The following is a 21,730-nucleotide window of genomic DNA, read 5'->3' as shown; positions in this document are numbered from 1 at the left end:
CCCTCCCTCCCTCCCTCCCTCCCTCCCTCCCTCCCTCCCTTCCTTCCTTCCTTCCTTCCTCTCTTCCTCTGCAAGAAACCACAGTCTTTGGTTAATAAGAGTTAAAAGTTAGTACCTGCTTGATAGAAAAAAAGCATAATACTCAATAGGTTGCATAACACTTGGTGAGAAGAAAGAGGAAGGACAGCAAAAACATGGAAGCCAAAGACACTTGGATAAGTTTAAATGAATTCAGTACTCTAGATAATAAAGCATGTGATGGGAGAAAAAGGGAGGTGCTAGATTAGAAAACTTGGTAGGCAAGAGCCAAGACCTTGGAGGCTTTTTATGCCTTGGTAAGAAATTTAAATTTAAACTTTAGCCTGTACTCAAGCTTTACATTGCATCAGAATAAGTTGAAAAGTATGTAAAAATGCAGATTGACCCAGGAATATGCATGTTTAGAAGCATCCACAAGTAACTCTGACACAAGAAATACTGCTTTTGGCAGTGAGGAACATAAAAGTTTTATGTAGAGATGTAAGGTTAGAGTTATAATTTAGAGTGGATTGTTTCACTTGCCAAGTCCTAGAACTAACATAGGCTGAAACTAAGGCAATTGTGGTTGGGATAGACAGGATGAGATAGATTAGAGAAATATATAAAAAGTAAAGTGGGGGGCGGAGCAAGATGGCCGAATAGGAACAGCTCCAGTCTCCATCTCCCAGCCCGAGCGACACAGAAGACCGGTGATTTCTGCATTTTCAACTGAGGTACTGGGGTCATCTCACTCGGGAGTGCTGGACAATCGGTGCTGGTCAGCTGCTGCAGCCTGACCAGCGAGAGCTGAAGCAGGGTGAGGCATCGCCTCACCTGGGAAGCGCAAGGGGGAAGGGAGTCCCTTTTCCTAGCCAGGGGAACTGAGACACACAACACCTGGAAAATCGGGTAACTCCCACCCCAATACTGCGCTGTAAGCACACCGGCACACCAGGAGAATATATCCCACACCTGGCCGGGAGGGTCCCATGCCCACGGAGCCTCCCTCCTTGCTAACACAGCAGTCTGCGGCAATCTAACCGCAAGGCAGCAGCGAGGCTGGGGGAGAGGCGCCCGCCATTGCTGAGGCTTAAGTAGGTAAACAAAGCCACTGGGAAGCTCGAACTGGGTTGAGCTCACAGCAGCTCAAGGAAACCTGCCTGTCTCTGTAGACTCCGCCTCTGGGGACAGGGCTCAGCTAAAGCAGCAGAGGCCTGTGCACACGCAAACGACTCTGTCTGACAGCTTTGAAGAGAGCAGTGGATCTCCCAACACGAACGTTGAGATCTGAGAAGGGGCAGACTGCCTGCTCAAGTGGGTCCCTGACCCCTGAGTAGCCTAACTGGGAGACATCCCCCACTAGGGGCAGTCTGACACCCCACACCTCACAGGGTGGAGTACACCCCTGAGAGGAAGCTTCCAAAGCAAGAATCAGACAGGTGCACTCGCTGTTCAGCAATATTCTATCTTCTGCAACCTCTGCTGCTGATACCCAGGCAAACAGGGTCTGGAGTGGACCTCAAGCAATCTCCAACAGACCTATAGCTGAGGGTCCTGACTGTCAGAAGGAAAACTATTAAACAGGAAGGACACCTATACCAAAACCCCATCAGTACGTCACCATCATCAAAGACCAGAGTCAGATAAAACCACAAAGATGGGAAAAAACCAGGGCAGAAAAGCTGGAAATTCAAAAAATAAGAGCTCATCTCCCCCTGCAAAGGAGCACAGCCCATCGCCAGCAACAGATCAAAGCTGGTCAGAGAATGATTTTGACGAGATGAGAGAAGAAGGCTTCAGTCCATCAAACCTCTCAGAGTTAAAGGAGGAATTACGTACCCAGCGCAAAGAAACTAAAAACCTTGAAAAAAGAGTGGAAGAATTGACAGCTAGACTAATTAATGCAGAGAAGGTCATAAACGAAATGACAGAGATGAAAACCATGACACGAGAAATACGTGACAAATGCACAAGCTTCAGTAACCGACTCGATCAACTGGAAGAAAGTATCAGCGATTGAGGATCAAATGAATGAAATGAAGCGAGAAGAGAAACTGAAAGAAAAAAGAAGAAAAAGAAATGAACAAAGCCTGCAAGAAGTATGGGATTATGTACAAAGACCAAATCTACGTCTGATTGGGGTTCCTGAAAGTGAGGGGGAAAATGGAACCAAATTGGAAAACACTCTTCAGGATATCATCCAGGAGAACTTCCCCAACCTAGCAGGGCAGGCCAACATTCAATTTCAGGAAATACAGAGAACGCCACAAAGATACTCCTCCAGAAGAGCAACTCCAAGACACTTAATTGCCAGATTCACCAAAGTTGAAATGAAGGAAAAAATCTTAAGGGCAGCCAGAGAGAAAGGTCGGGTTACCCACAAAGGGAAGCCCATCAGACTGACAGCAGATCTCTCGGCAGAAACTCTACAAGCCAGAAGAGAGTGGGGGCCAATATTCAACGTTCTTAAAGAAAAGAATTTTAAACCCAGAATTTCATATCCAGCCAAACTAAGTTTCATAAGTGAAGGAGAAATAAAATTCTTTACAGATAAGCAAATGCTTAGAGATTTTGTCACCACCAGGCCTGCCTTACAAGAGACCCTGAAGGAAGCCCTAAACATGGAAAGGAACAACCGGTACCAGCCATTGCAAAAACATGCCAAAATGTAAAGACCATCGAGGCTAGGAAGAAACTGCATCAACTAATGAGCAAAATAACCAGTTAATATCATAATGGCAGGATCAAGTTCACACATAACAATATTAACCTTAAATGTAAATGGACTAAATGCTCCAATTAAAAGACACGGACTGGCAAACTGGATAAAGAGTCAAGACCCATCAGTCTGCTGTCTTCAGGAGACCCATCTCACATGCAGAGACATACATAGGCTCAAAATAAAGGGATGGAGGAAGATCTACCAAGCAAATGGAGAACAAAAAAAAGCAGGTGTTGCAATCCTAGTCTCTGATGAAACAGACTTTAAACCATCAAAGATCAAAAGAGACAAAGAAGGCCACTACATAATGGTAAAGGGATCAATTCAACAGGAAGAGCTAACTATCCTAAATATATATGCACCCAATACAGGAGCACCCAGATTCATAAAGCAAGTCCTTAGAGACTTACAAAGAGACTTAGACTCCCATACAATAATAATGGGAGACTTCAACACTCCACTGTCAACATTAGACAGATCAACGACACAGAAAGTTAACAAGGATATCCAGGAATTGAACTCATCTCTGCACCAAGCGGACCTAATAGACATCTATAGAACTCTCCACCGCAAGTCAACAGAATATACATTCTTCTCAGCACCACATCACACTTATTCCAAAATTGACCACATAATTGGAAGTAAAGCACTCCTCAGCAAATGTACAAGAACAGAAATTGTAACAAACTGTCTCTCAGACCACAGTGCAATCAAACTAGAACTCAGGACTAAGAAACTCAATCAAAACCGCTCAACTACATGGAAACTGAACAACTGCTCCTGAATGACTACTGGGTACATAACGAAATGAAAGCAGAAATAAAGATGTTCTTTGAAACCAATGAGAACAAAGATACAACATACCAGAATCTCTGGGACACATTTAAAGCAGTGTGTACAGGGAAATTTATAGCACTAAATGCCCACAAGAGAAAGCAGGAAAGATCTAAAATTGACACTCTAACATCACAATTAAACGAACTAGAGAGGCAAGAGCAAACACATTCAAAAGCTAGCAGAAGGCAAGAAATAACTAAGATCAGAGCAGAACTGAAGGAGATAGAGACACAAAAAACCCTCCAAAAAATCAATGAATCCAGGAGTTGGTTTTTTGAAAAGATCAACAAAATTGACAGACCGCTAGCAAGACTAATAAAGAAGAAAAGAGAGAGGAATCAAATAGACGCAATAAAAAATGATAAAGGGGATATCACCACCAACCCCACAGAAATACAAACTACCATCAGAGAATACTATAAACACCTCTACGCAAATCAACTAGAAAATCTAGAAGAAATGGATAATTTCCTGGACACTTACACTCTCCCAAGACTAAACCAGGAAGAAGTTGAATCCCTGAATAGACCAATAGCAGGCTCTGAAATTGAGGCAACAATTAATAGCCTACCCACCAAAAAAAGCCCAGGACCAGATGGATTCACAGCTGAATTCTACCAGAGGTACAAGGAGGAGCTGGTACCATTCCTTCTGAAACTATTCCAATCAATAGAAAAAGAGGGAATCCTCCCTAACTCATTTTATGAGGCCAACATCATCCTGATACCAAAGCCTGGCAGAGACACAACAAAAAAAGAGAATTTTAGACCAATCTCCCTGATGAACATCGATGCAAAAATCCTCAATAAAATACTGGCAAACCGGATTCAGCAGCACATCAAAAAGCTTATCCACCATGATCAAGTGGGCTTCATCCCTGGGATGCAAGGCTGGTTCAACATTCGCAAATCAATCAACGTAATCCAGCATATAAACAGAACCAAAGACAAGAACCACATGATTATCTCAATAGATGCAGAAAAGGCTTTTGACAAAATTCAACAGCCCTTCATGCTAAAAACGCTCAATAAATTCGGTATTGATGGAACGTACCTCAAAATAATAAGAGCTATTTATGACAAACCCACAGCCAATATCATACTGAATGGACAAAAACTGGAAAAATTCCCTTTGAAAACTGGCACAAGACAGGGATGCCCTCTCTCACCACTCCTATTCAACATAGTGTTGGAAGTTCTGGCTAGGGCAATCAGGCAAGAGAAAGAAATCAAGGGTATTCAGTTAGGAAAAGAAGAAGTCAAATTGTCCCTGTTTGCAGATGACATGATTGTATATTTAGAAAACCCCATCGTCTCAGCCCACAATCTTCTTAAGCTGATAAGCAACTTCAGCAAAGTCTCAGGATACAAAATTAATGTGCAAAAATCACAAGCATTCTTATACACCAGTGACAGACAAGCAGAGAGCCAAATCAGGAATGAACTTCCATTCACAATTGCTTCAAAGAGAATAAAATACCTAGGAATCCAACTTACAAGGGATGTAAAGGACCTCTTCAAGGAGAACTACAAACCACTGCTCAGTGAAATAAAAGAGGACACAAACAAATGGAAGAACATACCATGCTCATGGATAGGAAGAATCAATATTGTGAAAATGGCCATAGTGCCCAAGGTTATTTATAGATTCAATGCCATCCCCATCAAGCTACCAATGAGTTTCTTCACAGAATTGGAAAAAACGGCTTTAAAGTTCATATGGAACCAAAAAAGAGCCCGCATTGCCAAGACAATCCTAAGTCAAAAGGACAAAGCTGGAGGCATCACGCTACCTGACTTCAAACTATACTACAAGGCTACAGTAACCAAAACAGCATGGTACTGGTACCAAAACAGAGATATAGACCAATGGAACAGAACGGAGCCCTCAGAAATAATGCCACACATCTACAACCATCTGATCTTTGACAAACCTGAGAGAAACAAGAAATGGGGAAAGGATTCCCTATTTAATAAATGGTGCTGGGAAAATTGGCTAGCCATCAGTAGAAAGCTGAAACTGGATCCTTTCCTTACTCCTTATACGAAGATTAATTCAAGATGGATTAGAGACTTAAATGTTAGACCTAATACCATAAAAACCCTAGAAGAAAATCTAGGTAGTACCATTCAGGACATAGGCATGGGCAAGGACTTCATGTCTAAAACACCAAAAGCAACGGCAGCAAAAGCCAAAATTGACAAATGGGATCTAATTAAACTAAAGAGCTTCTGCACAGCAAAAGAAACTACCATCAGAGTGAACAGGCAACCTACAGAATGGGAGAAAATTTTTGCAATCTACTCATCTGACAAAGGGCTAATTTCCAGAATCTACAAAGAACTCAAACAAATATACAAGAAAAAACAAACAACCCCATCAAAAAGTGGGGAAAGGATATGAACAGATATTTCTCAAAAGAAGACATTCATACAGCCAACAGACACATGAAAAAATGCTCATCATCACTCGCCATCAGAGAAATGCAAATCAAAACCACAATGAGATACCATCTCACACCAGTTAGAATGGCAATCATTAAAAAATCAGGAAACAACAGGTGTTGGAGAGGATGTGGAGAAATAGGAACACTTTTACACTGTTGGTGGGATTGTAAACTAGTTCAACCATTATGGAAAACAGTGTGGCAATTCCTCAAGAATCTAGAACTAGATGTACCATATGACCCAGCCATCCCACTACTGGGTATATACCCAAAGGATTATAAATTATTCTACTACAAAGACACATGCACACGTATGTTTATTGTGGCACTATTCACAATAGCAAAGACTTGGAATCAACCCAAATGTCCATCAGTGACAGACTGGATTAAGAAAATGTGGCACATATACACCATGGAATACTATGCAGCCATAAAAAAGGATGAGTTTGCGTCCTTTGTAGGGACATGGATGCAGCTGGAAACCATCATTCTTAGCAAACTATCACAAGAAGAGAAAACCAAACACCGCATGTTCTCACTCATAGGTGGGAACTGAACAATGAGTTCACTTGGACTGGGGAAGGGGAACATCACACAATGGGGCCTATCATGGGGAGGGCGGAGGGGGTAGGGATTGCATTGGGGAGTTATACCTGATATAAATGATGAATTGATGGGTGCTGACGAGTTGATGGGTGCAGCACACCAACATGGCACATGTATACATATGTAACAAACCTGCACGTTATGCACATGTACCCTAGAACTTAAAGTATAATAAAAAATAAAAAATAAAAAAAAAAAAAAGGAAAGTGGTAGAGGCCTGATGATGGATTATGAGGTGAAATAAAGATAGAAGACTGGTTAACTCTTGAAGACTTTGAGCTTGGTTGGGCTGAGTAGATGGCAGATGGTATTAACAAAAATACAAGAAGTAAAGCTTGGTGGGAAGATGAGTTCAGTTGTGGACCAGCTGAGGTATGTAATCCTGTGGAATATGTTAGCAAACATGTTCCAATTAGGCAGTAAGATATCCAAGAAGACCAGTGATGAAAATATCCTAAAGTAATGTTTGTAGTCTCTTGAAGCTGTGAGAGAGATGACATCACCGAAGGAATGCCCATGGAGACAGATGCCAAGGACAGAACCCTGAAAGCCCCCATATGTAAGGGGTAAAAGTAGAAAAGGAGAATTTGACAGACTGAAAGGAGCAATCAGAACGCAATTTGTGGAAGACCAGTCGAAAATAGTGTGCCAAAAGTTTTAGGAAAAAAATCAATGGTCCAATTCTGTCAAATGCAACTGAGAAATTCGATAATACAAAGAAAAGTGTTATGAGTTGGTAGTGTGGAAGCCACCTGTGACTTTGGCTAGAGTAGTTTCAGTGGAGAGGTGGGACAGAGAAGCCTGATTGAGGTAGGTTGAAGAGAAAATTGATCAAACTGAAATAGTGAATATAAGCCAGATGTAGTGGCTCACACCTGTAATCCCAGCACTTTTGGAAACCAAGGTGGGAGGATTGCTTGAGCCCAGGAGTTTGAGACCAGCCTGGGCAACATAATAAGAACGTCTCTCTCTCTCTCTAAGAGTGTGTGTGTGTGTGTGTGTGTGTGTATACACATATATATACACACACACACATATATATACACACATATATATGTAAAGAAACAGTGACAATATTCATTTTCATAAGAGTTCTCATGAATAGAAGGAGACAAAGGATTATATCTACATAGAGGAATGCAAGGTCAAATATTTTTCTTGTTTTTAAAGTATGCAGTAGTCTTGAAAATGTTTCTGTGCTAAAGGAAATGAACCAAAGTAATGGCAGTGAGAAAGAGATAGAAAATAAAAGTGAGACAGGAGATCATTGATAGGAACAGGTCTCAGGGGACTGGTCTAAAGCACTAAATAAGGAGTTAGTCTGGAAAAGGGGAAGTTAGGCTGGCGAGGAAGAGAATTAACTCATCCTCTGTGCCTTAAATATCTATTTCCTGTTATAATGTAACCTTACTATACAGGATGACATTCCTATTCTTTACTCCAGGAGAACTTATAAAGTGTATCAATGTGCAGTTTTATCAATTTGTCTTGCATAGATAAAAATTTATATTTATATATAGTATAACTTATATTTGGATATTATAGTATGTCATGTAATTTAGTTAAAACTAATCTGTTGCCCTGACTACTATAGAGATTAGCAAAAACCTTTCTTCAGAAAGGATATTGTGTCTTCTGTTTCTTTTAAAATTCTTTCTTCTTTTTACAGCTGTTAAGCACATAGTGGGCACTCAATAAAATGACACCTAACATTGGATTTGGAAGATGTGTGAATTACAAAGATATAGCCCAAAATATAAAATGTACTCATTATTCAGAGTTTAAATTCTTTGAACTTACTAACTCTAAAAATTAATACCAGTTTTTAATAGGTGCCTTTTACCATATACCATACCATACCATTCAACTTGTCACTAAGTATAAGAGTGTTTTTTTCTTTTCTATTTTATTTCTTTTCACATCAGGCAGTTAATGTGCTGATATTGTAACAAGGTTTAAAGGAGACACATCTCACACAAAAGCATGAAAACCCAGTCATCATGCTTATGAACCACAAAAGGATTCTAGGCATAAAAATATGGTTTGGCCATCAAGAAAAAAATTGGGCTGGGCATGGTGGTTCATGCCTTTAATAACAGCAGTTTGAGAGGCTGAGGCGAGAGGATTGCTTGAGCCCAGGAGTTCAAAACCAGCCTGAGTAACATAGTGACACCCTGTCTCTACAAAAATATTTTTGAAAGGAAAAAAATTGTCTTTGATGATAACTTGGTAGACTTCCAGCTGGGAGCATCTTTATTTTATTTTATTTTATTTGTATTTATTTATTTATTTATTTATTTATTTATTTATTTATTTATTTATTATTTTTGAGATGGAGTTTTGCTCTGTTGCCCAGGCTAGAGTGCACGGGTTCAAGCGATCCTCCTGCCTCAGTCTCCTGAGTAGCTGGGATTAGAGTTGCCCGCCACTGCGCCCAGCTAATTTTTGTAGTTTTAGTAGAGACAAGGTTTCACCATTTTGGCCAGGCTGGTCTCAAACTCCTGACCTTGTGATCCACCTGCCTCAGCCTCCCAGAGTGCTGGGATTATAAGAGTGAGCCACTGCGCCTGGCCAGCATCTTTATTTAAAAGCATGTATTGTGAAGCTCCATGTGAGAATTAGAATGCTACCTGGCGTATATAGTGAGGTGCAGGGAAAAGTCCAGGCTACTATCTTAAGGCCAGTTATAAATCCTTGATGATTTCAAATTTGTTGGATTCTTTTGATGGTGATGATAGTGGGTGAAAGAAATGTGCACATCAAAAGGGATTTACTAGAGAAAAAGCTGTGAACTTTTGAAAGGTTTTTGATAAGTGTGCCAAATTGCTTTCTAGAAAAGTTGTATTAGTTTACACTTCTATCAGTAATAGCAGTGAGTATGCTCCAGACATCATTTTCCAAATATTAAAAATTACATTCTCATTTTAGAAGAAGTTAAGACTGGCATTGTATAATAGGACAGCTATGTATCAATCTTTGTATCTCCCTGAAGCTTTCAGCCATTGAGTTCTGTAACCAAATGACTTCCTGTACATCTTAAGAAGCAAATAATGCAGTTTTTTCCTCAATTGAATGTTTGGAGATGTTTGTTTGTTTTTCTCATTGAAGCTTGTAAAGTTTGAGTTCATTTTAAAGTTTTGGGGAAAATTTCAAGTTCTGATTTCATCTCCCAAGTGTACTTTTCATAATTATTTCATTTTATTAATAAAGTAGGGCCAGGCGTGGTGGTGGGCCGGGTGCAGTGGCTCACACCTGTAATCCCAGCACTTTGGGAGGCTAAGGCGGGCAGATCACAAGGTCAGGAGTTCGAGACCAGCCTGACCAACATAGTGAAACCCCATCTCTACTAAAAATACAAAAATTACGTGGGTGCGGTGGCAGGTGTCTATAATCCTAGCTACTCGGGAGGCTGAGGCAGGAGAATTGCTTGAACCTGGGAGGCAGAGGTTGCAGTGAGCCAAGATTGTGCCACTGCACTCCAGCCTGGGTAACAGAGCAAGACTCTGTCTTGGGAAAAAGAAAGAGAGAGAGAGAGAGAGAAAGAAAGAAAAGAAAAGGAAAGAGAGAGAGAGAAAGAAAGAGAAAGAAAGAAAGAAAAAGGAAGAGAGGGAGGGAGGGAGGGAGGAAAGAAGGAAGGAAGGAAAATAGGCACTACAGATTGTTCACGATTCCCTAACTGCATTTAATATAAGGATTTTTATTTCTCCTTTTCACTGAAAAGCTATCCTACTATTCTTTGGTGGCCAACTGATAACAAACTTATTTTATAGCTACTATAACTGAGGTTTGGGAAATCTTCAGTACTTCACATGTATAGATGCTGGCAGTGTATCAAATTCTAGTTTCTAATCTTTAGTTCTTTAAAAAGTCTTTAGGCACTTTGTTATTCTTACATTTCATTTGTGATAATTGGTTAACATGTTTGTATTTGAAGGCATTAATCACAATTTAGAATATATAATGGGCACACAGATACTACTCTGTATCTTTTAGATTTCCTTATACCTATGAAAGATGTTATTCAGAATTCAGTATGTTCATTTTAGTTTGATATAAATATTTTTCTGAAAAGAAAGAATTGAGCCATAAATGAATTGTTGTGGGATATGCTGTTTGGTCCTTTGGGCTCAAGGTTTAATATTAATAAAAAGACCCCAGAACTGAGCCAGGAATCCCCAGGTCTAGCCCTAATTGGCTTTGTAACCATGAGCAAATTCATTTATCTTTGTATCTTTATAAAGTGTCCTACACAAAAAATGTTATTTTTATGAAAGTATTACTCAAATATGAGGTAGTGTTCTTAGGGAGAAGAAAAAACCTTTGCCTTTGAGAATTGGGATGGAAGGGAAGTAAGTTTCTTAAGTAATTCAGCCTGTACTATTGGAGAAGGCAGCACAGTGTAAAGCAAGAGTCAGAACTCATTTGCTTGCCAAAGCCAGGCGGGGAGCATGAATATATGAATTGGGCCTATGTAAGACTTAGGGAATTGTTGGAGTCTCTGTGTATCTCTTGTCTAAAAATCAGATTAAAAATACATACCATGAAAGTTATACAGAACAGTTCTACAGGGAGTATTCTTCCTGTAAGCTTCCAGTTTTCAACCTCTGGTTTAAAGAAAAAATGGGCCCGGTGTGTTGGCTCATGCCTGTAATCCCAGCACTTTGGGAGGCCGAGGCAGTTGGATTGCTGGAGTGCAGGAGTTCGAGACCAGCCTAGGCAACATAGCTTGAGACCAGCATCGGCAACGTATTTCGTCTCTACAAAAAGTAGAAAAATTAGCTGGGCGTGGTGGTGCGTGCCTATAGTCCTAGCTACACGGCAGACTGAGGTGAATCACTTGAGCCTGGAGGGTCGAGCCTGCAGTGAGCTGTGATTGTGTCACTGCACTCTATCCTGTATACTGTTCAGCAGAGTGCCCAACATGTAGTAGGCACTCAATGATGTTTCATGGCCAGCTAGCTAGATGGATAATGGATGGATGGATGGATGGATGGATGGATGGATGGATGGATGGATAATCGAATGAATGACTAGAAGGCTCTTCATCCTAGTAGCATGTGTATGTAGTATATGGAGTTGTCTTTGCAATTGGTCTGCTCTTATTTTTGATTCTCATGAGCAAAATATTTTATAACAAATTTTTGAAAACATCTTTTATCTTTTTAACATTCTAGTCTCTTACATCTTTAGTTGTCAAAATTTAGTATGCCCAACATTAAATTTGTGGCAGTGCTTTCCCCAGCTTAATTTTCATGAGCTTTGACTGGGATTTGGAAACATTGCATCTTGTTTTGATGATTTTCTGACCAACTGGAAGCCTCAAATGGATGTCACATGCTGTTAGAGCAGACTTCGCAAAGAAAAAGACAGTTGATCTTCTTTGTTTCAGGTGGTCTGTTCTCTCTCAGATTAGGTTTTGTTTGATTTGAGGAGTATTTATTAACTTTAGGGAAGAGTTGTATTTTCTTTCTAATATCCATTTGTTCACAATAACACCTAGTAGGCATTCAGTTCATATTGGAATGAATGAGAAAATGAGCAGCACATCAATTGTAACAAATGTACCACTTTAGTAGGAGATGTTGATAATGGGTGAGGCTATATGCATGTGTGGAGGCAGGGGCTATATAGGAAATCTGTCCACCTTCTGTTCAATTTTGCTGTGAACCTAAAACTGCTCTAAAAAATAAAGTTTATTAAAAAAAAAAAAAAACAGCAGAAAGCACTGTAGAGAAGTGGAAACAGCATGAGCCTCTGAATAAGAAAAACCTGTTTAAATACTGATTCTGCCTTTTATACTTACCACTTATCTTGGATAGATAACATGGCTGAGTCCGTGTATATCCGTAATATGGAAATGATAATACTTAAACTATATTATGGATTTTCAGTATTCTTAGTTTAAATATAGGTCAACTTTCTGATTTTTTTGTTTGGAAAATATGGTCATGATATTTCAGCTCTTGGACTTTTTACCATGGAATTTTAAAACCATATACTTCTGGACACATTTTAAAAAATAAAATGTACAGACAAGAGATGTGGGGGGAAGTCATGTAATTTAGCCACCAATTTTTGCAGTTTGTATAATTGTGACAAATAACACAATGCTGTATTTGTTAAGTTTTCCTGTGATTGACTTCAGAATATCAATCAATCTTGAACCAGACTTTTCTGTTATTCACTGACTGCTTTGAGCTTGTTTCTCTGCCTATCCATTTTTTATATAGCTCAAAAAATTAAACAATTGAGATCTTGAGTTTCATATTATACCATTAATTTGCTTATTACAATCGTAGCATAGTATATTTAGTGAGATACAGCTGGATTTTCTTTTTGTTGCATATGCCTTATGGTAATACTATGACTAGTAACTCATTATTTAATATGGAATATCTACTATAGTGGAAATCTAGAAGAAATATGAGTGCTGAATAAGGTAATAAGGGAGATTTGTAGTCTATACTTATTTGATCTTTGTTTCCATCTATTTCTCCAATTGTTTTTTTAAAATCTTCATCCATTGATTTATTTATTCTAAACATATATTTTGAGCATCAACTATATGTCACACACTGTGCTAGGTAGTAAGTATGCATTGATGGATAAACCAGGCATAATTTTCTCACGAAGCTTGCTTTATCTGTAGCAGTAGACGGAGTTTCGCTCTTGTTACCCAGGCAGGAGTGCAATGGTGCGATTTCGGTTCACTGCAACCTCCACCTCCCGGGTTCAAGCCATTCTCCTGCCTCAGCCTCCTGAGTAGCTGGGATTACAGGCATGTGCCACCATGCGCAGATAATTTTGTATTTTTAGTAGACACGGGGTTTCTCCATGTTGGTCAGGCTGGTCTCGCACTCCTGAACTCAGGTGATCCACCCTCCTTGGCCTCCCAAAGTGCTGGAATTACAGGCATGAGCCACCGCACCCAGCCTCTTTGTTCTTTTAAAATGTACAATTATTACTGACTGTAGTCACCCTGTTGTGCTCTCTTCCAGACAAGGTCTTGCTCTGTCACCTAGGCTGGAGTGCAGTGGCGTGATCTTGGCTCACTGCAGCCTTGACCTCCTGGACTCAGGCAATCCTCCCACCTCAGCCTCCCAAGTAGCTGGGACTACAGGCATAAGCCACCATGCGTGGCTAATTTTTTAATGTTTTGTAAAGATAGGGTCTCAATATGTTGCCCAGGCTAGTCTTAAACTCCTGGGCTCAAGCAGTCTGCCTAATTCCCAAAGTGCTGGGATTGCAGGTGTGAACCACCCTGCTCAGCCAAATACTAGGTCTTATTCATTCTGTTTTTGTTTAGTTTTTTTTTTTGTACCCATTAACCATCCCTACCTCCCCTTCACCTCTCTGCTACTCTTCCCAGCCTCTGTTAACCATCCTTCCCTATCTCCATGATTTCAATTGTTTTGATTTTTAGATCCGTAAATAAATGAGAATACAAGATGTTTGTCTTTCTGTGCCTGGCTTATTTTGCTTAAAGTAATGACCTCCGGTTTCATCCATGTTGTTGCAAATGATAGGATCTCATTTTTTAAATGACTGAATAGTACTCCATTGTATATAAGGGCCACATTTTCTTTATCCATTCATCTGTTGATAGACACTTAGGTTGCTTCCAGATCTTGGCTATTGTAGACAGTGCTGCAATAAACATAGGAGTACAGATACCTCTTTGATATACTGATTTCTTTTCTTTTGGGTATCTACTGAGCAGTGGGATTGCTGGATCATATGGTAGCTCTATTTTTAGTTTTTTGAGCAACCTCCAAACTATTCTCCATAGTGGTTGTATTAATTTACATTCCCATCAGCAGTTTACAAGGGTTCCCTTTTTTCCACATCCTTACCAGCATTCATTATTGTCTGTCTTTTGGATAAAAGCCATTTTATCTGGGCTGAGATGATATCTCATTGTAGTTTTGATTTGCATTTCTCTGATGATCAGTGACGTTGAGTACCTTTTCACGTGCCTGTTTGCCATTTGTATGTCTTCTTTTGAGAAATGTCTATCAAGTCTTTTGCCCATTTTTTAATTGGATTATTAGACTTTTTTTCCTATAGAGTTGTTTGGAGCTCCTTATGTGTTCTAGTTATTAATCCCTCATCAGATGGGTAGTTTGCATGTATTTTCTTCCATTTTGTGGCTTGTCCCGTCACTTTGTTGATTGTTTTCTTTGCTGCGCAAAAGTTTTTTACCTTGATGTGATCCCATTTGTCCATTTTTACTTGGGTTGCCTGTACTTGTGGGGTATTATTCAAGAAATCTTTGCCCAGTCCAATGTCCTGAAGAGTTCCCCCAATGTTTTCTTGTAGTGGTTTCATAGTTTGAGGTCTTAGATTCAATTCTTTAATCCATCTATTTTTGATTTTTTTTATGTGGTGAGAGATAGAGGTCTAGTTTTATTCTTCTGCCTATGAATATTCAGTTTTTCAGCACACTTTTTGAAAAGACTGTCTTTTCCCCAATGTATGTTCTTGAGGTTTAACTCACAAGCAACCTAAGCAAAAATGGACAAATGGGATCACATCAAGGTAAAAAGCTTTTGCACAGCAAAGAAAACAATCAACAAAGAGAAGAGACAACCCACAAAATGGAAGAAAATATATGCAAACTACCCATTTGATGAGGGATTAATAACCACAACACATAAGGAGCTCCAAACAACTCTATAGGAGAAAACATCTAATAATCCAATTTTGTCCTTGACACCTTTCCCAAAAATGAGTTCACTATAGATGTATGGATTTCTTTCTGGATTCTCTATTCTGTTCCATTGGTCTAGGTGTCTGTTTTCACGGCAGTAGCATGCTGTTTCGGTTACTATTCCTTTGTAGTGTAATTTGAGGTCAGATAATATGATTCCTCCTTTTTTTTTTTCTTCTTAGGATTGCTTTGGCTATTCTGGGTCTTTATGGTTCCACATAAATTTTAGGGTTGTTTTTCCTATTTCTGTGAATATCATTGGTATTTTGATAGAAATTGCATTGAATCTGTAGATTGCTTTGTGTATGTACTATGAACATTTTCACAGTATTGATTCCTCCAATCCATGAACATGGAATATCTTTCCTTTTTTTTTTTTTTTTTTTTTTTTTTTTTGGTGTCCTCTTCAATTTTTTTCATCAGTGATTTATAGTTTTCATTATAAGCATGTGTACAAATTTGTAATTACAAATTATGATAATTCTATGACTGAAATAACTAGGGAGCAATACATAGATTGGATGTTAGGCAAGGCCTTCATGATGGAGTTATACCGAGTGAGGTTTGAAGAATAAGTAGGAGCCAGCCATAGGGTAAAAGGAAAAGAGCTGTTTAAACAAAAGGCATATTCAAAGCCCCAAGGTGGGAGAGTTTGGCATGTTTGAGGAGGTTGAAGGGAGGGCAATGTGGCTGGATCATAATGTAGTGGGGCTGAATGAGGAAACTATGGAGAAGTAGGCAAGGATGACATCATGCGTGGCTTTATAAACTGTAGTAAGAAGTTTTGATTTTTTTTCCCCAAGAACTATGGAAATACAACTGAAAGGTTTTCAACATGGGAGTGACCATGTTTGTGCTTTCAAAAGATATTTTTGGATGCTGTGTGGAGAAGAGACTATAGGAGATAAGGGTGGAAAGAAGGAGGAGGCCAGTAGGGAGGCAATTGCAGATAACAGGTGATATTCGGAGATGACAAGAGTTATATAAAGTTAAGATATATTTTGGATATAGAACCTGCAGGGCTTACTGATAAGCTAGACAGGAGGCTTGAGGCACAGGGTCAAGGGTCACTTTAGATTTCTGATTAGAGCAACTGAGGTGTGTGTTTGCATTGCTTTCTGAGATAAGAAATACTAGTCCTGGGCAAGCTTATGGGGAGACAATGGAAGTTGAAATGGGGAGTATAGTTCTGACATGATAAGTTTCAGATGCCTATGAGACTCTCAGTGGAGATGACACATAGTTGAATATATGAGTTCAGAGTTTAGAGAGAGTGATATACAGACAGTCTCCAACTTACCATGGTTTGACTTAATGATTTTATGACTTTATGATTTTTTTGACTGTATTGGAACTTAGCCTCATAAGTTGAGGACCATCTATACATTTGGGAGTCACCAGCAAATAGTTGATATTTAAAGTCCTGGGACTAATGGGATCACTTGGGGGAAAGTTATAGAGAGAGAAAAGAGGGCTCAGGACCAGCCCAATCTTTTGAAAATCTGCAGCATTATAATTAATTTAATTTTCTGACTGAGTTAGATGTTATCGACAATCAGAGAATTCTGCATCTCCATGTTCTGTTCACAGCTCATAAAGGCAATTTAATTATTTATTTGTAAATAATTAAAGTATTAGTCTGTTCTCATGCTGCTATAAGGTCATACCCAAGACTAGGTAATTTATAAAGAGGTTTAATCAACTCGCAATTCAGCATGGCTGGGGAGGCTTCAGGAAACTTACAATCATGGTGGAAGGCAAAGGGGAGCAAGGCATCTTCTTTACAAGGTGACAGGAAGGAGAAGTGCCAAGCAAAATGGGGAAGAGCCCCTTATAAAACCATCAGATCTCATGAGAACTAACTCACTATCATGAGAACAGCATGGAGGTAACTGCCCCCATGATTCAATTAAGTCCACCTGTTCTCTCCCTTATGGGGGTTATAGGGAGTACAATTCAAGATGAGATTTGGGTGGGGACACAAAGCCCAACCATATAAAAATATTTATTTATAAAACCAAATTCATTTTGTAAGTTAAACGTGTTAATCTGAAACCCACCCACCCCCTCCCCATTTTTTTGAGACAGAGTCTTGCTCTGTCACCCAGGCTGGAGTGCAGTGGCACAATCTTGGCTAACTGCCACCTCCACCTCCCAGGCTCAAGCGATCCTCCCACTTTGGCCTCCTGAGTAGCTGGGACTACAGGCACGCACCACCATGCTCAGTTAATTTTTGTATTTTCTGTAGAGATGGAGTTTTGCCATGTTGCCCAGGCTAGTCTCAAACTCCTGAGCCCGTCCGATCCACCTGCCTTAGCCTCCCGAAGTGCTGGGTTTACAGGCATGAGCCGCTGCACCCAGCCTGAAAACCCCTTTTAATAAAATATCTTTCTTTAGCCTATTAATAAACTTTTCTGGAAACCAAATATTATTTTGAACACTTCCCTCTTAAGGGAAAACAAATGTAGAAAGGGAGGAAGCTCGACCAAATATCTCATTTGCCAAGAACTTTCCCTAGAAGCTTGTTTAAATAAGTCAGTCAGTCACTGATAGCAATTTCTGTTCTTGTCTATAACCTCTTCTAAAAACGGAATGGAAAATGGAAGGAAACTTTCCCTTGGATGGGGATTTCCAATTAATTTAAATTTCCTCTATTCAGGTCGTATGTCCTATACCAATAGTAAAAGTTGATTGATGTTTGCCTTGGTAGGTGATGATGCTACAGCTCAACCTTTCTTCTGGATTTGTGGCTTTGTTTTTTATATATCTTTTCTCCATATGTTTGTTCCATGTATTTTTTTGGAGTTTTTTTTTTTTTTTTTTTTTTTTTTTGAGACGTAGTCTGGCTCTGTCTCTCAAGCTGGAGTGCAGTGACGCAAGCTCAGCTCATTACAACCTCCACCTCCCGGGTTCAAGTGGTTCTCCTGCCTCAGCCTCCTGAGCAGCTGGGATTATAGGCGTGCGCCACCACACCCAGCTAGTCTTTGTATTTTTAGTAGAGATGGGGTTTCGTCATGTTGGCCAGACTGGTCTCGAACTCCTGACCTCACAGAATCCACCTGCCTCAGCCTCCCAAAGGGCTGGGATTACAGGTGTGAGCCACTGCGCCTGGCCTCTTTGGAGATTTTTCAGTTAGATGTACATCTGAAAGATTTTTTATTTTAAAAGTCATATTAAAACCAGTCCTACCCAATTCTATTTCTCTTGGCTTTTTAGGTAACCCATAAGTAACTATGGATATTTTGTTTTGCTTGCAGGTTAGCTTGCTTGCCTTGTTAACTCCGTAGCTCTAAAACTCAGCAAAGTTAATTTTAAAAATTGTTCTTTCTAACATGAAGCACTTCAGAGTTCTATTACTTTCACCTTACTTACCAAAAAATACCTTTTTTTTTTTTTTTTTTTGAGACCAGGTTTCGCTCTGATGCCCAGGCTGGAGTGCAGTGGCATGATCTTGGCTCACCGCAACCTTTGCCTCCTGGGTTCAAGTGATTCTCATGCCTCAGCCTCCTGAGTAGCTGGGATTAAAAGTGCGCAGCACCACGCCCAGCTAATGTTTGTGTTTTTAGTAGAGACGGGGTTTTACCATGCTGCCCAGGCTGGTCTTGAACTCTTGGACTCAAGCTATCCACCTGCCTCGCCTCCCAAATTGCTGGAATTACAGGCGTGAGCCACCCCACTCCAGCCCCAAAAATACTTTTTACGCTACCAGGAATATCCACCTATAAACCCTCCTTCTTCTGTACTCCATTATCACCTTGTTATGAGACCACTAGCTCCTCTGCCTTTAATTTTTATTTTTTATTTTTATAGAGATAGGGGTCTTGCTGTGTTGTTCAGGCTGGTCTCAAACTTCTGGCCTGAAGCTGTCTTCCCACCTCGGCCTCCGAAAATGCTGGGATTATAGGTGTAAGCCACCATGCCAGGACTTCTATGCCTTCTTTAGTTATTGTTCCTGTAGCCACTTAACCTTTTGTAAATATCATTATTCTCTTTTGGGAGGGAGATTTCTTTCTTTGTTAATGTCGTCTCTAGGAATAGGGATATGCACTCTTTTTAATATTACTGTTGTATTTTGATTCTTGAATGGGAGTCAAGAGTTCCTGTTGATGTTATACTGTGCTGTTATGGCCACTGGGTAATAATAATAATAGTCACCAATTCCATAAGATTCTAAAACAAATTGAAAGCTGTAAACTCTCCATTTTCAAGAATTAGAACTGAAGTTAGTTTAAAAACAAACGTGCATAATACAAAAGAAATAATTTAACCCTTTAATAACTTTGAAAAACAAAGAGCAATCATAATATCTAATAGACCACTGCTTTCCATCAGTGTTTTTCCATTTACAAAATCAATCAGGCTTGTTAAAGGATTTGGCTGAAATAAGAGTTCCCTATGTTGTGCTAAGGACAGTAACTCATTTCAGTATGCTACAATGTAATTATTCACCTATTGTTGAACATTTGAGCTGATATATGTAATATAAGAAAAAAATTGGGAATATTTTTTGTGTATTTATACACCTCTCTATTTCTTTAACTTCTATAATCAACTAATAGGTAATGAACATCTTTAAGATTTTTGACACAATGTCATATTACTTTCAGAAAAATTTTACCATTTTACATTCCCAGACATTAGTATGTGAGAGTTCTTCTTTCACTTTTCCCAGGTTTGGAAACATTTATAGTCTCTTATCTTTGCCAGTCTGAAAGATGAAAGTGGAGCTTGTTTTATTTTGCATTTTTGATTAATTAAGTAGGGCATGTTTATTTTTCTTATTTATTTTAAAAATCAAATGAATCAGAAAGCACTAATATAAATAGAACAGTGTATCTTTATTCCACACTGACATGAAAAGGAAATGCCTACAAATGGCTGCAAGAGAGTATATTTTCAAATCTTGTTGCCTTGAGAGATTAGATGTAAACTTTCAATTCTGCTATGAATATCTCAAGCTCTAACCAGTATTCAGTAGGATGTTAACATTCTAAGTCCAATGTTCCAGAACATAAATGTGCCAGTTCTCTGAAAACACTGGAACACAAATGGAAAATTCAATAGCCCTACTTCAGTGACTTCCTTACAATCCACCAATGGGCAAAATGCAGGCAAGACTGCCAGCTGCTCTGCATCTGCAAACATTTGTGCAGAACTAATTTTAAGAGCAGATGTTGGAAATAAAGGAAAAAAAAAAAAAAAAAAAAAACAATTGCAGCCTCCCCTCTGAGAAAGTTAGACCTATCCCGTGACTTCTCAGATGCCCCATAACCCTGTTAGCCAGAGTTTCATTCCAAAAATACCATATTTTCCTTCCTTCCTTTCTCATGTGAAAAGTTTTAGAAATGCTTAAGGGAATATAACAACTTCAGAAAGTCTTAGTACTGCTTCAGTTGGCCCTGTATGATGTTGTCAGATATAGAAGAGTCTTTGTCTACAATTAGAGTTTACTCATGAAAGATTCCATTCTGACCTTTGGGGTGTGCAGACTTCAATTGTATCATATCCATCTCAAAGAAAGCCTGTTTGTTTTGTATTGAGGTAGAAGTTACAGATTATGAAGAGAAAAACTCTAAGAGAAAACTCTTATTTTTATCAAATAGACAATGAAGTCATGGCAGTTCAGTAGAAATTTGCTAAATCAGTATCTGAATGATTTCATGTACAGATTTTAGATTTATGAGTATTCAAGATCTCCAAACAAGTTCACATAGACCCCAGTAGTAGATGCCTGTGTGACACATTTGTCAGTATCCTCACTCACATGTCAGAGTTTAATCAAATCTGGTTTTTTCTGGGACTTGCTTACTGCTAAAAGGCTAAAGAAGTCCTTTTGTTATTATTTGATTTTAAGATTTATTTTTTGTTTAATTTTTTAAACTAGGTAATACATTTACAAAGTTCAAAAGTCAAAACCTCATAAAGGGTATATAGTGAAGTCATCCTCTGCTTTCATACCCTGGCCATCCAGTTCTTCTCTTCACAAACAATATTAATAGTTTTCTTTTTCTCTTTGTAGAAGCACTATGCATAGACATGCAAGCACACACATACACATTCTTCTTTTTTACACTAATGATGACATACTGTATACAGTATTGCATATTTTGCCTTTTTTTAACCTGCTCTGCCTTAGAAATATTTCCATATTAGTACATCTAAAACTTCCTTGTTTTTATTAATTTCAGATAGTATTCCATTATAGAGATATACCATAATGTATTTAACCAGTCTCCAGGATATCGTTATTATAATAAATGCTGCAATGAGTAACATTGGGAAAATGTCATTTAACATAATTATGATCAATTCCTAGAATTGCAGGCCTGAAAGGAATAGTTTTATTTTTAATAGACATAAAGCTAGGATGGGGCCCAAGGTCCTATCCTAA

At 39.0% G+C, this 21,730-nt stretch overlaps 1 protein-coding gene and 1 non-coding gene across 3 annotated transcripts in view; one reads left to right on the top strand and one right to left on the bottom strand.

Moving 5' to 3' along the window:
- Positions 1–21,730, top strand: part of SSH2 (slingshot protein phosphatase 2) — a 314,054-nt gene that overhangs the window by 43,559 nt on the left and 248,765 nt on the right. The window lies entirely within an intron of this gene.
- LOC111520860 lies at positions 8,549–8,652 on the bottom strand. Its single transcript, XR_002724782.1, has one exon. It is a non-coding gene; the product is annotated as a small nucleolar RNA U13 (small nucleolar RNA).

The sequence above is a fragment of the Piliocolobus tephrosceles genome, chromosome 16 (assembly GCF_002776525.5).
Source record: "Piliocolobus tephrosceles isolate RC106 chromosome 16, ASM277652v3, whole genome shotgun sequence".
NCBI classification, from domain to species: domain Eukaryota; kingdom Metazoa; phylum Chordata; class Mammalia; order Primates; family Cercopithecidae; genus Piliocolobus; species Piliocolobus tephrosceles.
Note: the sequence above shows the minus strand (reverse complement) of the source record. Positions and strands in the feature narration are given on the sequence as shown.